A 13543-nucleotide genomic window follows, 5' to 3' on the forward strand; every position below is an offset into this window, starting at 1 on the left:
TGTTTGGAAGAAAAATGTTTGCTTGTGTGTTACACTTTATTTTGTTTTGTGGTTCTGGAGGTAAAACCAGAACCTTTTGCAAATAGACAAGTATTCTATTTGTGAGCACATTTCTGGCTCTTGTTTGGGGAGTTGAGATGTGTCCTCCTCGTGCGGCCTCCTGAATGCTTGGAAGACTCCAGCCAGCCTAAGTGACAAAGTTGTGAAAAGAAGCTTCTTTGTCAAGTCTCAGTTTGTTGGTCATTTCACGTGACTGCTGAAATTAGATGACCTTTTTCAACTAATAATTGCTCTCTGGTCCTTAGTGTGTCTGATTTAACAAATGATGAAAAGTGGCTGTTGCCACACTTTTATTCTCAGCACACAGGAGGCAGAGGCAGGTGGATCTCAATGAGTTCAAGGCTAGCCCGGCCTACAAAGCCAGGTCTGGGCCAGCCAGAGGTACTTTGAGAGTATCTTCAAAAAAACAGAGACTTTAAATCCCATGGCACATTTATGACTTTCCCTTCTCTGTGTTTGCCACCACTTCGGTTCCCCTCAGTACTTTAGTGATTTCCAGTTTCCCCCAAGTGTTGCATTGGAGGCATTGGCCCACCGTGATCTAGTGTCCAGCTGCTTTTTCTTAGCCTTCTAGCACCTATGTACAGATTCTGCTACACAGTTGCAGACTGTGTGTGTATTTAAGGTTTAATGACTTAAAAGCCTCTGGACTGAGAAACTGGACAACAAAGTTGACTGACAGCGCCTGTGGAAGCTTCTGATGGAGGGACCCACATACCAAAGCTCCTGGTGTCTACCACTTGCAGACTGCAGGGGCACTGACCTGCAGCCCTCATCCTTCACCATGGCTTCCTCTTTTCTGTCCTATTCTTAGGAGACCACTGAGAGACCTGAGTAAGTCAAATGATAGGGAGCCTTGACCTTCCAATTGTTTGAGCTGTTAAAGGCAAAAACCTCAATTTTGTGATGTACATAGAAAGGCAGCTGTGGACATCTGCAACAAGCAAGCATTGTTTACAGAAGCAGAATGATGACAGTTAAGCCATCAGGCTGTTCTTAAAACCTTTAGGTCAGGGATACATTGTATAGACATTTATGACTAGGCTACATGACCAGTGACCAGACCTGGTTTACACAAGATAATTTTAGCTTTTTTAAAGAGTGTTTTGACAAGACACCATAATTATAGTTCAGTAACCCCTACACTATATAACCCCAAGAACCCTATGGCTCTCCTGTGGGGTGACTGCAACTCTTGTTATTCTAATTAAAGGAGTGATTCTGTTTCTGGAGATGCCTGTCTTCTTCCAAATCGACTCCATCAGTCTAATATGTACCAGTAAGCATGCTCTGTTGTATAAAACTTTTGTTTGCCGAAATAGGTGTTCAGCCCTGGACTATAATTTACCACACGTGGAAGTCCTTATCAATCTTTTATGCCTTCCTGACAATACTTCCTAAATTGTGTCCTTTGGTATAAATATTGCCTATCAAGCATTTCCATAACAAGCAATTCTAACAGTCAGTTGCTATCTGTTTGATAATGTATTAGGAGCTTTTCCCAAGGAGATGTAAACAAACATCATCTCACTTCACATAGGACACCCGCAATGAAAGAAACACCCCCATCTACATAGTGAGTCAGTTAGTTTAATTGGAGTTACTTACAGAAGCACATGTGACTTCTGGGCTTCTAAACCACTAAAGAAAAACCTCTCCCAGCAACTGTCAACTGTCAAGATCCTTACAGTGGAGGGGGGCTTGTAGCCCCCCCCCCCACTAACTGTTAATTAACTGCCATATATCTTCAAGAAGGGGAGGGGCCTCATGAGCCCCTCTTCCCTAGCAACTGTCAACTGTATCTTGAGAAGGATTGTGGCCTTGAGAACCTGCCCCCACTTGATATAATGTTAACAGATTCACTCTTGTGTGCAGACCTGCATGGCAACAGCCATGTCATACCTGGAGGCCAGTATACAATATAGTAAAAACATCATGCCGGGCGGTGGTGGCGCACGCCTTTAATCCCAGCACTCGGGAGGCAGAGCCAGGCGGATCTCTGTGAGTTCGAGGCCAGCCTGGGCTACCAAGTGAGCTCCAGAAAAGGCACAAAGCTACACAGAGAAACCCTGTCTTGGAAAAAAAAAAAAAAAAAACAAAAAAACAAAAAAACCCATCAACAATTACACTATATTACAGAAATCCATACTGGCAAGATAGTAAATAGAGGCTTGTATTTCTGGATATACCTGGATTTATCTAGGGTAAGGGTTCAGATCAGTCTTAGCCCTTAACCTGCAATAGTCATTTATAAAATGACAGTTCCCTTTACATTTAGCTGTTAGAATTCTGTCAGTATTCCCCAGAGATTTGTTAGTGAGATGGCTCAGTAAAGACACTTTAAAAGCCTGGTGACCTGAATTTGATCCCCATAACCCACTCCATAAAATCATTCTCTGACTCAGAACATGTATCATGACATGTGTCCACCTCCCACCACCACAAAAATAAAATAAAAGTTACCCACAAAAGCAGAACTAATAGGACATATTTATATAAACTATTAAATATAGTACATATTATGTACTCATATATGAAGAGATTTAAAAGTACTTGATTCATGGCTGTGAGGGGCTGTCAAATTTGAAATGTTGAGAGCAATCTACAGATTTAAACAAATAGATGCTGCACTTGGGAGGCAGAGGAAAGCAGATTGCTGTGAATTTGAGGCCAGCCTGGTCTACACAGTGAGTTCCAGGACAGTTTGAGCTACACAGTGAGGCCCTGACTTAAAAACAAAAAAACAAAATGGATGCTGTGGTTTTTTGAACTTTGTATGGCAGTATAGCAACTTGTAAACTCAGCAAAATATAGAAGCAAATGTCTCACTACTCTGGGGAAACTGTTTCTGTTCTTAAGGCTTGAATTGGTTAGTTGAGGCTCACATTACTGATGATCATCTTCTTGAAGTCAGAAGAGATAATGTTCATAGATTGTAAATCTATATAGTACATCCATAGTAATATCTAGACACCATAATCTTGTGAACATAAAATTAACAATAATCATACTTTATTTCTACTCTATCATTTAATGTATTATTCATACAGACTATTGTAAGTTGGTAAGATGAGCGCTGGAACATAAAATTACCATAATAATCATATATTGTCTTACTCACTGTTCTATTGCTGTGAAAAGACACAATGACCAAGACAACTTTTAAAGAAGGAAGTGCTGTACCCAAAGTCCAGAATCCCCAGAGACCAGAAAGAGACTGAATCCAGATGCAAAAGCCAAGTGTCTTTACTTGCCAGTTGGAATACCAGTCCATCCAAAGCAGCGGTGGAGCAGGGGGACCCGGAGCAGTCGCAGGGCAGGATGTTTATCGTGGTTAGGACAGGGTCTCAGGGATTTCCAAAACCGTATAGTTACAGGCTCAGGATTGGGGCTTACTCAGGCCAGAGGTGCTTGGCTCAAGCGGATTGGAGGGTTGCAGCTTCGAGGAAATTGCCATGTCCTCTAGCAATTATGCCATTTCATCCGTATCAGCAGGGGACTCACATCCTCTGACGGTTATGATATTCCTTTTTTTCCCCTTTTTCTTTTTTTTTTTAAATGATTTATTTATTTTTATTTTATATGTGTTGGTGTTTTGCCTGCATGTCTGTGTGAGGGTGTCAGATCCACTGGAACTGGAGTTACAGACAGTTGTGAGCTGCCATGTGGGTGCTGAGAATTGAACCCAGGTACTCTGGAAGAGCAGCCAGTGCTCTTAGCCGCTGAGCCATCTCTCCAGCCCATGACATCCCATTTTTATCAGCAGAAAACTTATATCCTCTGACGGTTATAGTATGCTATCTATATCAGCAGAAAATATCCTGCAGGACACATCTGGAACTTGTTTATTCTGGCGGTTATGGTATCTTATCTATATCATATCCTTTAGCAGTTTGGCAGGACATCTGGAACTTGTTTTGGACAGTTCCTGATTATCTAGGGGTAGAGGAGATAGTACATCTTCTGGTGGCTTTTCCTGGAATTGTACAAGAGCCTGCTGTCTCCTGTCTGACCCTTCTCTAAGATGGCTGCAGTCCTCTCAAGGTCTCCTCAGGAGCATTTAATAGGGGGCTTGTTTACAGTTTCAGAGGGTTAGTTCATGATCATCATGGCAGGAAGACAGACATGGCACTGGAGCAGTAACTGAGATCTTTACATCCTGGTCCACAGACAGACAGAGAACCTGGATCTGGCACGGGCTTTTGAAAACCCAGAGACATGCTTCCTTCAATAAGGCCACACCTACTAATCCTTCTAATCCTATCAAAGAGTTCCACTCCTTGGTGACTAAGCATTCCACTATATGAGCCTATTAGGGCCATTCTTATTCAAACCACGACACTTTATTTCTGTTGTATCATTTAATGTTGAATTCATTACAGTCTGAAAGCCTGTACATGGGTGTTTCGAACTAGACTCTGGTCCTTTGGAAGGGCCATAGAACTTTTACTGAGCATCATTTATGAAGCAGATAATGGAAACAGGTATGGCTGTGAGAGAACCATGGTAATAATTATATTTGTAATAGTTGGGCTGCAGCTTGGCTGTTTTACGTGTTTGCAGTTATGTTCAGCTAGTCTCTGACAAGTCTCAGCTTTTATTGCTTATTCTGGTAGGGAGGGTCTGTTTCTGGGAATTCCTGAAACGATTTTGTTTGCCTTCCTGATTGCTTCTCTACATGATGGACTCTTTCAATATCAAGGAAACTCTTATGGCAGCAGGCCGTAAGAGGACATTGTTAAGGACCAGGTTTTACCAAATCTGACTCCATTTAGGATGGCAGATATTTGGGACAATATAGGGCTCAAGTAAAAGGTAAGGGTGCTAGGACTGTAGGCAGCCTGTCCGGCAGGAACAAATGTATTTTACAGAGACACTTAAGCTGCAATCTTTGGTTGTCCCACCGTGTGAGAGAATGGAACTCAAGGAATTAGAATTACCTCAGGAATGTGCTGTGAGAGAAATGACTGAAGATCTGGGGGCTTCCAGAAGAGGAACTTGTCTCCTGAAGAAACCCAGTTGTCAGATGCCCTTGCAGGAGAGGCTGGAGCTGGGACTACAATGGGCAGATACTGTTTCTGTTTAAACTCTTGAGAGACTAGGAGTTAGACAGACTCCCTAGTAGGCAGACAGAGAGGGCGAGGGACCATGACTAGGTAATAAAGGTGGCGAATTTACAAGATGGTTGGGACAGGCTTCCTAAGAGTTTTCTCAGGGTAGAAGCAGTGAGAAGGAAGGGCCTGCTCAGTACTAAGCATCTGGGGGAGACAATAATAAAAATACAAGGACCCAGAATCCCCTAGGCAAACAACTTGGGGTTTCAAAACCTCTCTCATCCTGACAGGAGATCATCCTTCTAGCTTTCCTATATATTAGTTTAGTGTTTCTCCAAGACAGCCAATTTCTTGCCTGTCCCACAGAACAAACTGAGCTAACAGCCACATCCCCATTATATGGCTTCATCCCCTGAAGACTGGCTTGGGCGAGTCTCAGGACCTGTCTGTTCCTCCTCCCGATGAGTTATATTCAATAAATATTTTTCTATTTTTCTATAAATATTTGGCTTCCTTAGTTGGCTTATTGAGGATGAGTGGCCAAACCTGGATTGTTGCAGCACACACAACGATCACTGTCCTTTATAACCAGACCATGTTTTTAAAAATACATATGTTTAAATGTGTGAGTGTCCCTCCATGAATTTATGTGAGCCACAGTTTAATGCAAGTGACCTCAGAAGCCAGGGGGTGCTGAATCCTTTGAAAATGGAATTAAAGGCTGTTGTGAGCTGCCTGATGTTGGGTGCTGGGACCCAAGCCTCTGTGAGGGCACATGCTCTAAACCGCTGAGCTATCTCTTCTGCCCACAGGGCCACTTGACAGAGCTGACATCTGAAACTCAGTAATGAGGATACATGTTACTGTAATGCGATGTTTATTCATTTATTTTGAGATTGGTGGGCCTGGAGTTCACTCAGGTTTGCCTTTAACCCACATATATCAGCCAGCATCTACTTCGGGCTCGCTGGGAGAAAAGGAGTGAACCACCACGTGTAGCACGCAAATAAAAGACTTTGTCACACTATCAGGCTGTGAGCTGTGAACAAGGAATGGGGCAAGATGCTCCTCCCCCATCTCAGCTAGGCAGCTTCGCTGCTCAAGGGTATTTTGCAAACAGCCCCTATTGGCCTTGAGACCTGTCTCCAGAGCACATCTGGTCATAGTGAGGAGAAATACCGTTCTTCCTGGTTTCTCGGCCCCTTCTCCTCAGAGGCTCCACAGAAGGCCAGCAAAGGCTCCCTGGAGCAGCAAAACAGGTCACTGGCGGATCGCCATCCCGGGGTCTAACCCAGCGGGATTCTCACGATTGATCTATTACCCCTTTTCTCCGGGGCTTGTTTTGGGGAACAAAGTTTCCTTAGTAATAATTTCCGAAACACTATCCAAATCTCTGCCCAAGGCGGCCCATCCCCCTCCCCCTCCCCTCGGGGACGGCGCGGGGACCGGGACCCCAGAAGCTCCGGGTCAGTTTGCCTGGCCCTCGGCCGCGCCGCTCCCCGCCCACCGCCGCCGTGATTGGCTGGGCTCTCGGCCCTGCGCGCTGTCATTGGCTGGCCGCGGCCGGGGGCGGAGGGAGGGAGATTTAGTCCGGCCGCTGCCCCTCCGCGGGTCGTTTCGCCTGAGGTGGCCGCTCGCTTCTGTGTGGCGGCGGCCGGGGAGGGGCCGCGCCAGGTAGGTGGCGGGCGGCGGCGGCTCCGTGCTGGCGGCGGTTGGGGGCGGCTGCCTTCATGGCGGCGCCCGCCCCTCGGAGGCCGGACGGAGTGTGCACCCGGGGCCCGACCCGAACTGGAGAGGACCGGCCCTGAGCAGCCGGGACGGCCGGGGGCGGGGGCCGGAAGCGCCGGCTGGCGGCGGCGCGACGCGGGTGGGGGTGGGGTGGGGTGGGGTGGGGGTGGGTGGGGTGGGGTGGCGGTCGCGGCGGCGGGAATGGCTGCTGCCGGTCGCTGTGCACTCTGCGGACGCCAGGTGAGCTGGTGCGGTGCAGCTCACTTCCAACGTCTGTATCCGCTGGTCGGGCCGGAGGTGCGGTGGGTTTGATCTGAAAAAGGCAGGTGCCGGAACAGTTACCTGGAGCGTGCCCTGTGGTCCTGACTTGTGTAGACGGACCGACAGCACAGGGAGACTAGCATCTTTGGACCAAGCACCTTGGGCTTGCTGCTCCGAGGTGTTATGGAGTACCTGAGGAGAGACACCCCCACCCCCCACCCCCCGCCCCGAATAAGTCAAATTATGTGGAGCCTTTATTCACCACCCGCAGGGCTGTCCCAGGCAGAGTAGTGGGGGAGCAGCCCTTACCTTCAGTTTGTTTTAAAATTTTAAAGGCAGAGACCACAATAGTGTATCACAATTGAGAAAGGCAGCTGTGGATATCTGCTGGGAGCAAGCAAACACATATGCACTCACACAAAGGTTAAAAAAAAAAAAAAAAAAAAAACCAAGGCTGGCAAAATAGCACCTTGGGTACTTGCTGCCCAGCCTTGACTCCTCAGTTCCATCCCCTGGATCTACCTGGTTGAAGACCAGCTCCAACAAGGTGTCTTCTGACACACCCTGCGCCTCCAACACTAGGGCATGTGTGACCCCCTCATTTATCAGACAAAATCTTTCCTTTTTTTCTTTTCTTTTTTTAAAGACAGGCCTTGGTAGTCCTGGCTAGCCTGGAACTTGGTATGGAGACCAGACTGGCCTCGAACTCACAGAGATCTACCTACCTCAGCCTCCTAGGTGCTGGGACTAAAGGCCTGAACCACCATTCTTGGACCTAAACAGATTTTAAAATTAAATTAAAATTAGTTTAAATGATTGTCACCAAACATTAAAGAGTGGAGTGCTAGAAAGTGACTTATTTTATTTATTTATTTATTTATTTTTGGTTTTTCGAGACAGGGTTTTTCTGTGTAGCTTTGCGCCTTTCCTGGAACTCACTTGGTAGCCCAGGTTGGCCTCGAACTCACAGAGATCCGCTTGGCTCTGCCTCCCGAGTGCTGAGATTAAAGGCGTGCACCACCACCACCACCACCACCACCACCACCACCACCACCACCACCGCCCGGCGTGACTTATTTTATATGAACTTTTTTTGTTGTTGTTGTTGTTTTTTGAGACATGACTTCTCTGTGTAACAGTTCTGGCTGTCCTGGCACTTACTTTATAGACAAGCCTGGCCTCGAACTCACTGAGATCCACCTGTCTCAGCCTCCCAAGTGCTGGAATTAAAGGCATGTGCCACCACTGCCCAGCTTTATATGAACGTTTTATATTCGTTTCATACTCTTAAATTGATGAATGTAAAAGTGAAGGCAAAGGTATGTGGTGCTCACATGGTCCTGAAGCCATATGCCATTCCACGGACCAGACTTATAAGGAACAGTTCATGTTCATAAGGTCACCTACCAATACTTGCTCTCTAAGAAGAGCTTTTGCTATCTTGTTGACAATTGTATGCCTGCTAAAGCAATTCTGTTTCTTCAATAATACTTTCTGACTTTGACTTTAAATATTAGCTCTGAACGATGAGGCTTCAACACGATTAGCTTAGCTGACATCTTAAAAGTTTTTACTTTTCAGAAATGAGACTGAATAGTAAAGGGTTACTTTTTGTTGTTGTTTTTCAAGACAGGGTTTCTCTGTGTCCTGGATCTCGCTCTGTAGACTAGGCTGTCCTCTAACTCCCAACTGGCTCTGCCTCCTGAGTGCTGGGATTAAAGGCAGGCACCACCACTGCCCGCAAAGATTTACTATTTTAATAGCAATACTATTTAATAGTAAAAATTTAAAAATACATTTGAAGAAGATGACTTAGCATGTAGAAATGCTTGCCACCAAGCCTGACTACATGAGTTTGATTCCTGGATCCACATAATAGAAAAAGGGTACCAGCTACCACAAGGTGTACTTACAGCAACACACACACACACACACATACACACACATTCATGCACACACTCATGGCATGGCACACATACTAAATAAGTAAATAAGTAAATGTAATTTTTGGCACTGGAGAGATGGCTTTACAGTTAAGAGCACTCAGTGCTTTTGCAGATCTGGGTTTGGTTTCCAGCATCCACATGGTTATCTGTTGTCCCAAGGTATCAACTCTAGTTCAAGGGTTCTAATGCTCTCTTCTGGTCTACTGTCACTACATACACATAGTATACATATATACACTCAGGCACACACACAAAATTGTAATATGAAAATTAAAATAGGTACACAAATCTAGACTCTTGGTATTTCACTTTATTTATAGGTAGAAGTTCATGAATAAAACAAGTAAGAAAATTGATCTCATTGGGCCATATATGTGTGTACATTTTCCACATACTGTAAGACAAAACTAGTAGGTTTCTCCACAGATGAAGCTGAATTGAAAAAGTAAAAGAACAGGTTTATTTGAGCAAAGCAGTTCCAGGGTGAGTTCTCCAGTCCTAGAAATCGAGGCGGGAGAAGTCACAAACCCGAACTGAAGCAGGGAGGTTATACAGCCTGCAGGCAAGGAGTGATGATGTGCCTGCCACAATCGGGGTTTGTGTCCAAGTGTGGTCAAAAGCTGAACACTGTGGGTGGGGACTTGGGCTGCTGGCAACTTAGGGGAGGAGCTGCAGCAGCTGCCAAGAATGCTGAACTGGGCTCTTTGGCACCTTTCCTTTGTTGGAGATTCTCTGAGAGGGTGGTGTTTGGAGAGAGAGAGAGCTGGGGCTTCTTAGACCATGCAGAAGAGCTGGTGGCTCCAACAAAACCTTTCCTGGAGAGAACACACATGTCCACTCAACCCAGATAGGGAACCCATGATAAACCAAACTAGATAGCACCAGAGTCCAATTTGGTGAACCATTGTTTTATTGTAGTTACTTAAAGGAATGTGGGTGGTGGATTACATATAGTAGAAATGATTCAAAGACAGCTGCATCACCAAAGTCTACCTGACCATAGGTAACAGCTCACAAAGCTGGGGAACCTGGTGCACACTGTATACCCTGCAGCAGCTCAGCATGGTGAAGAGTGGCATTTCCAGGTGCCACAGTTGGTCTAAACCTCTGCTAGGCGCTCACCTGGTTTTGTTTATTCTTAGAATCTTCTTTGCAGCTCTGCTTGCCTAGTCTCACAGTGACTCCCAGCTTTGATTGCTTTTTCTGGCAGAAGATTCTAGTGATCTGGGCAGTTTCAGGGACTCCTGAAGCTATTTTGAGTTGCTACTTCTTAAGCAGTTGTTTACTACTTATGGAACTTCCCTGCAGGATGGAGTGTTTCCACCTGTGAGGAAACTTACACAACACCACATCATAGTATTAGAAAGCATTTATTGGTAGTATCTTGCACAAAAATTGAGCATAAATACTGTGTAGTGGGCTAAGATAATCCTACCACATAGGAGGATGACCGAGTTCCACTAAACTGTTTTAGGTCAGTCCTACAGGAGACGTTAATTAAAAAAAAACAAAAAAAACCCAAAAAACTAGGACATGGTGGCATACTTATCCAGCATTTGGGATGCAGAGGCAGGCATATCTCTGAGGCCATCCTGGTGTACAAATTGTTTTTTGTTGTAGTTGTTTTGCTTTTGTTTTTCGAGACAGGGTTTTACTGTTTAGTTCTGGAACTCACTCTGTAGATCAGGCTGGCCTTGAATTTACAGAGATCTGCCTGCCTCAGTTTCCCAAGTGCTGGGATTAAAGGCGTGAGTCACTACCACCTCACTTTTTGAGGTGGTTTAAATGTGAGATGTCCCCATTCATTTCAAGGAGAGCCTAACTTGAATGCTGTTGAAGGGTTCCATACTTGAAAACAATCTACTAGGAAAGTATTTCTTCAGATTGTGATGTCAAAGAATACTGAGGCAACTATAGATTTAGTACTTAGGAACTTACATTTCAAAGTGGTAGCAGAATGTGACAGTGTTGCCCAAATAGCACTGGTTTTGCAGGCATAGAGGAAGGAAGAGTGTTGGGTCATGGAGTCTTGTGACAAGGTTTACAGAAAGTAACTTGGTTTTTTTAAGATTTATTTATTGATTTTACAGTGTTCTGCCTGCATGTATGCCTGCAGGCCAGAAGAGGGCACTAGATCTCATTGTAGATGGTTGTGAGCCACCATGTGGTTGCTGAGAATTGGACTGAGGACCATCTCTCCAGCCCCAAGTTTGTTCTTTTTTGTTGTTTTACAGGAATCTACAATTAAGAGATTGACTAGAGCTGGGCATGGTGGTACGGCAGAGGCAGATGGATCTCTGAGTTGAAGGCCAGCCTGGTCTACTGTGAGTTTCACATCAGTCAGGGCTACATAGTAAGACCCTGTCTCAAACAAAGGACAGATTAGCTTCAGTCTCAGAAGAGATTCGGACTTTTGAACAGTGTTTGGACTGTTAAAGACTATGAGATTTTAAAATACATTTTGCATTATGAAATGGCCATAACCTTATGGGTCAGGGAATGAATGTTGTCATTTGAAATGTGAAATGTCCCTTATAGCAGTGATTCTCAACCTTCATAATGCTGTGACCCTTTAATACAGTTCCTCATGTTGTGGTGACTCCAACTAAACTGTAATTTTGCTACTGTTGTGAATCATAATGTAAACATCTGTGTTTTCTGATGGTCTTAGGTGACCCCTGTGAAAACATCATTTGACTCCCAAATGGGTCCTGACCCATAGGTTGGAAAACACTATAGGATCATGTGTTTGAGCACTTCTTCCTCAGCCACTGGCCCTATTTTGGAGGGCTGTGGATCTTTTAGCAGACAAGAGTCTTGCAGGATTAATCAGAATCTCTAAGAATGAACCTTGTGGTTCATAGCCCAACTCAACTTCCTGTCTGCTCTGTGTTTCCTAAATGTGGACCAGTGAGACCAGTGATCATATCCTCCTACCTCCATGTCTTCTTTGCTGCCATCTGCTGCATCCCCTGAAACTGTAAGCCAAAATAGCCCTCACTGATTACAGCAGCAAAATGTAACTAATGCAGACTCATTACTTAGTGAGGCAGGAACTGAGGGACATCAGGCACATGATGGCAAAACCCTCATACACATAACATTTAAAAAATTTAAAAAAAATATTACAATGAAATACTACAGAACAATACAGCTGTGTGCTATGCTATTATATGAAATATAAAAATCCCCAAACTGATACAAATTACAAAAACTAAAAACAAGAAACCCTGTGTAGGGCTCCCACAATGGATGAGCTTGAGTTAGGAGAAAAGGCCCCAAGTCAAATGATTTCATTGAAAAATTGTACTATACCTTTTTCTTTCTTTCTTTCTTTCTTTCTTTCTTTCTTTCTTTCTTTCTTTCTTTCTTTTTTTGTTTTGTGGTCTGATTGTTCTTTATTTTATATCTAGAATCCACCTATGAGTGAGTACATACCATGACTGTCTTTCTGGGTTTGGGTTACCTCACTCAGGATGATTTTTTCTAGTTCCATCCATTTGCCTGCAAATTTCATGCTTTCATTGTTTTTCTCTGCTGAGTAGTACTCCATTGTGTACATGTACCACATTTTTTTCATCCATTCTTCCATTGATGGGCATCTAGGTTGTTTCCAGGTTCTGGCTATTACAAATAGTGCTGCTATGAACATAGCTGAGCATGTATCTTTATGGTATGAATCAGCATTCCTTGGGCATATGCCCAAGAGTGGGATGGCTGGGTCTTGGGGTAGTTCGATTCCTAATTTTCTGAGAAACCGCCATACTGATTTCCACAGTGGTTGTACAAGTTTACATTCCTACCAATAGTGGAGGAGTGTTCCCTTTGCTCCACATCCTCTCCAACATTTATACCTTTTTCTTTTGCTAAAGAAGAGGTCTAAACTGCATATAAGGTCATTAAGTTGTATAGACTTTGGTTCAATTTAGGTGTGTGATATTTATTTGCAAGGTGTCTTAGTTATACCCATCATTCCCTTGTGCAGGTTCCACTCTGTGTGTAGCTTTCCTTAGCAGATGGTCTCATGGCTCTGGTGCTTTAATATCCTGGGGTCTCTAATACACCAGGCTTTCCTTTCACAGCTTCATGAAATGGCCTCTCAGGGCCTCCATGTAGGGATTCCTTTGCCACATGCCTGGTCTCAGTGTTTCTCCTTACAGCAAAGGAAGATGCTACAACCCCCTTGTCTTAGTTAGGGTTTTATTGCTGTATAGACACATCATGACCATGGCAACTCATACATGAGAACATTTAATTGTGGCTGGCTTTCAGTTGGAGGTTTATTTTGTTATTGTCATGGCGGGAAGCATGGAGGCATTCTGGCAGACATGGTACTGGAGAAGCTGAGAGTTCTACATAGGCAGCAGGAAGAGAATGCCACTAGGCCTTACTTGAGCTTTTGAGAACTCAAAACCCACCCTTCGTGACACATCTCCTCCAATAAGCCACACCTAGTAGTGCTATTGCCTTTGCGCCTGTGGGGGCCATTTTCTT

The 13543-nt window shown here is 44.5% G+C and overlaps 1 protein-coding gene across 6 annotated transcripts in view; it reads left to right on the top strand.

Annotated features, from left to right (window-relative positions):
* The first annotated feature begins 6682 nt into the window (after positions 1-6682).
* The window catches only part of Atf7ip2 (activating transcription factor 7 interacting protein 2), a 75576-nt gene continuing 68715 nt past the window's right edge, over positions 6683-13543 (top strand). For 4 of the 6 annotated variants that reach the window (XM_037200702.1, XM_037200701.1, XM_037200698.1 and 1 more), the window contains exons 1-2: positions 6683-6788; positions 11284-11373. The gene's annotated coding sequence lies outside the window, so the exon portion shown is untranslated. The remainder of the gene's footprint in view (positions 6789-11283; positions 11374-13543) is intronic. The other 2 variants (XM_028872880.2, XM_037200700.1) reach the window with 2 other exon arrangements.

This window comes from Peromyscus leucopus, chromosome 8b, assembly GCF_004664715.2.
Source record: "Peromyscus leucopus breed LL Stock chromosome 8b, UCI_PerLeu_2.1, whole genome shotgun sequence".
In the NCBI taxonomy this organism is placed as follows: domain Eukaryota; kingdom Metazoa; phylum Chordata; class Mammalia; order Rodentia; family Cricetidae; genus Peromyscus; species Peromyscus leucopus.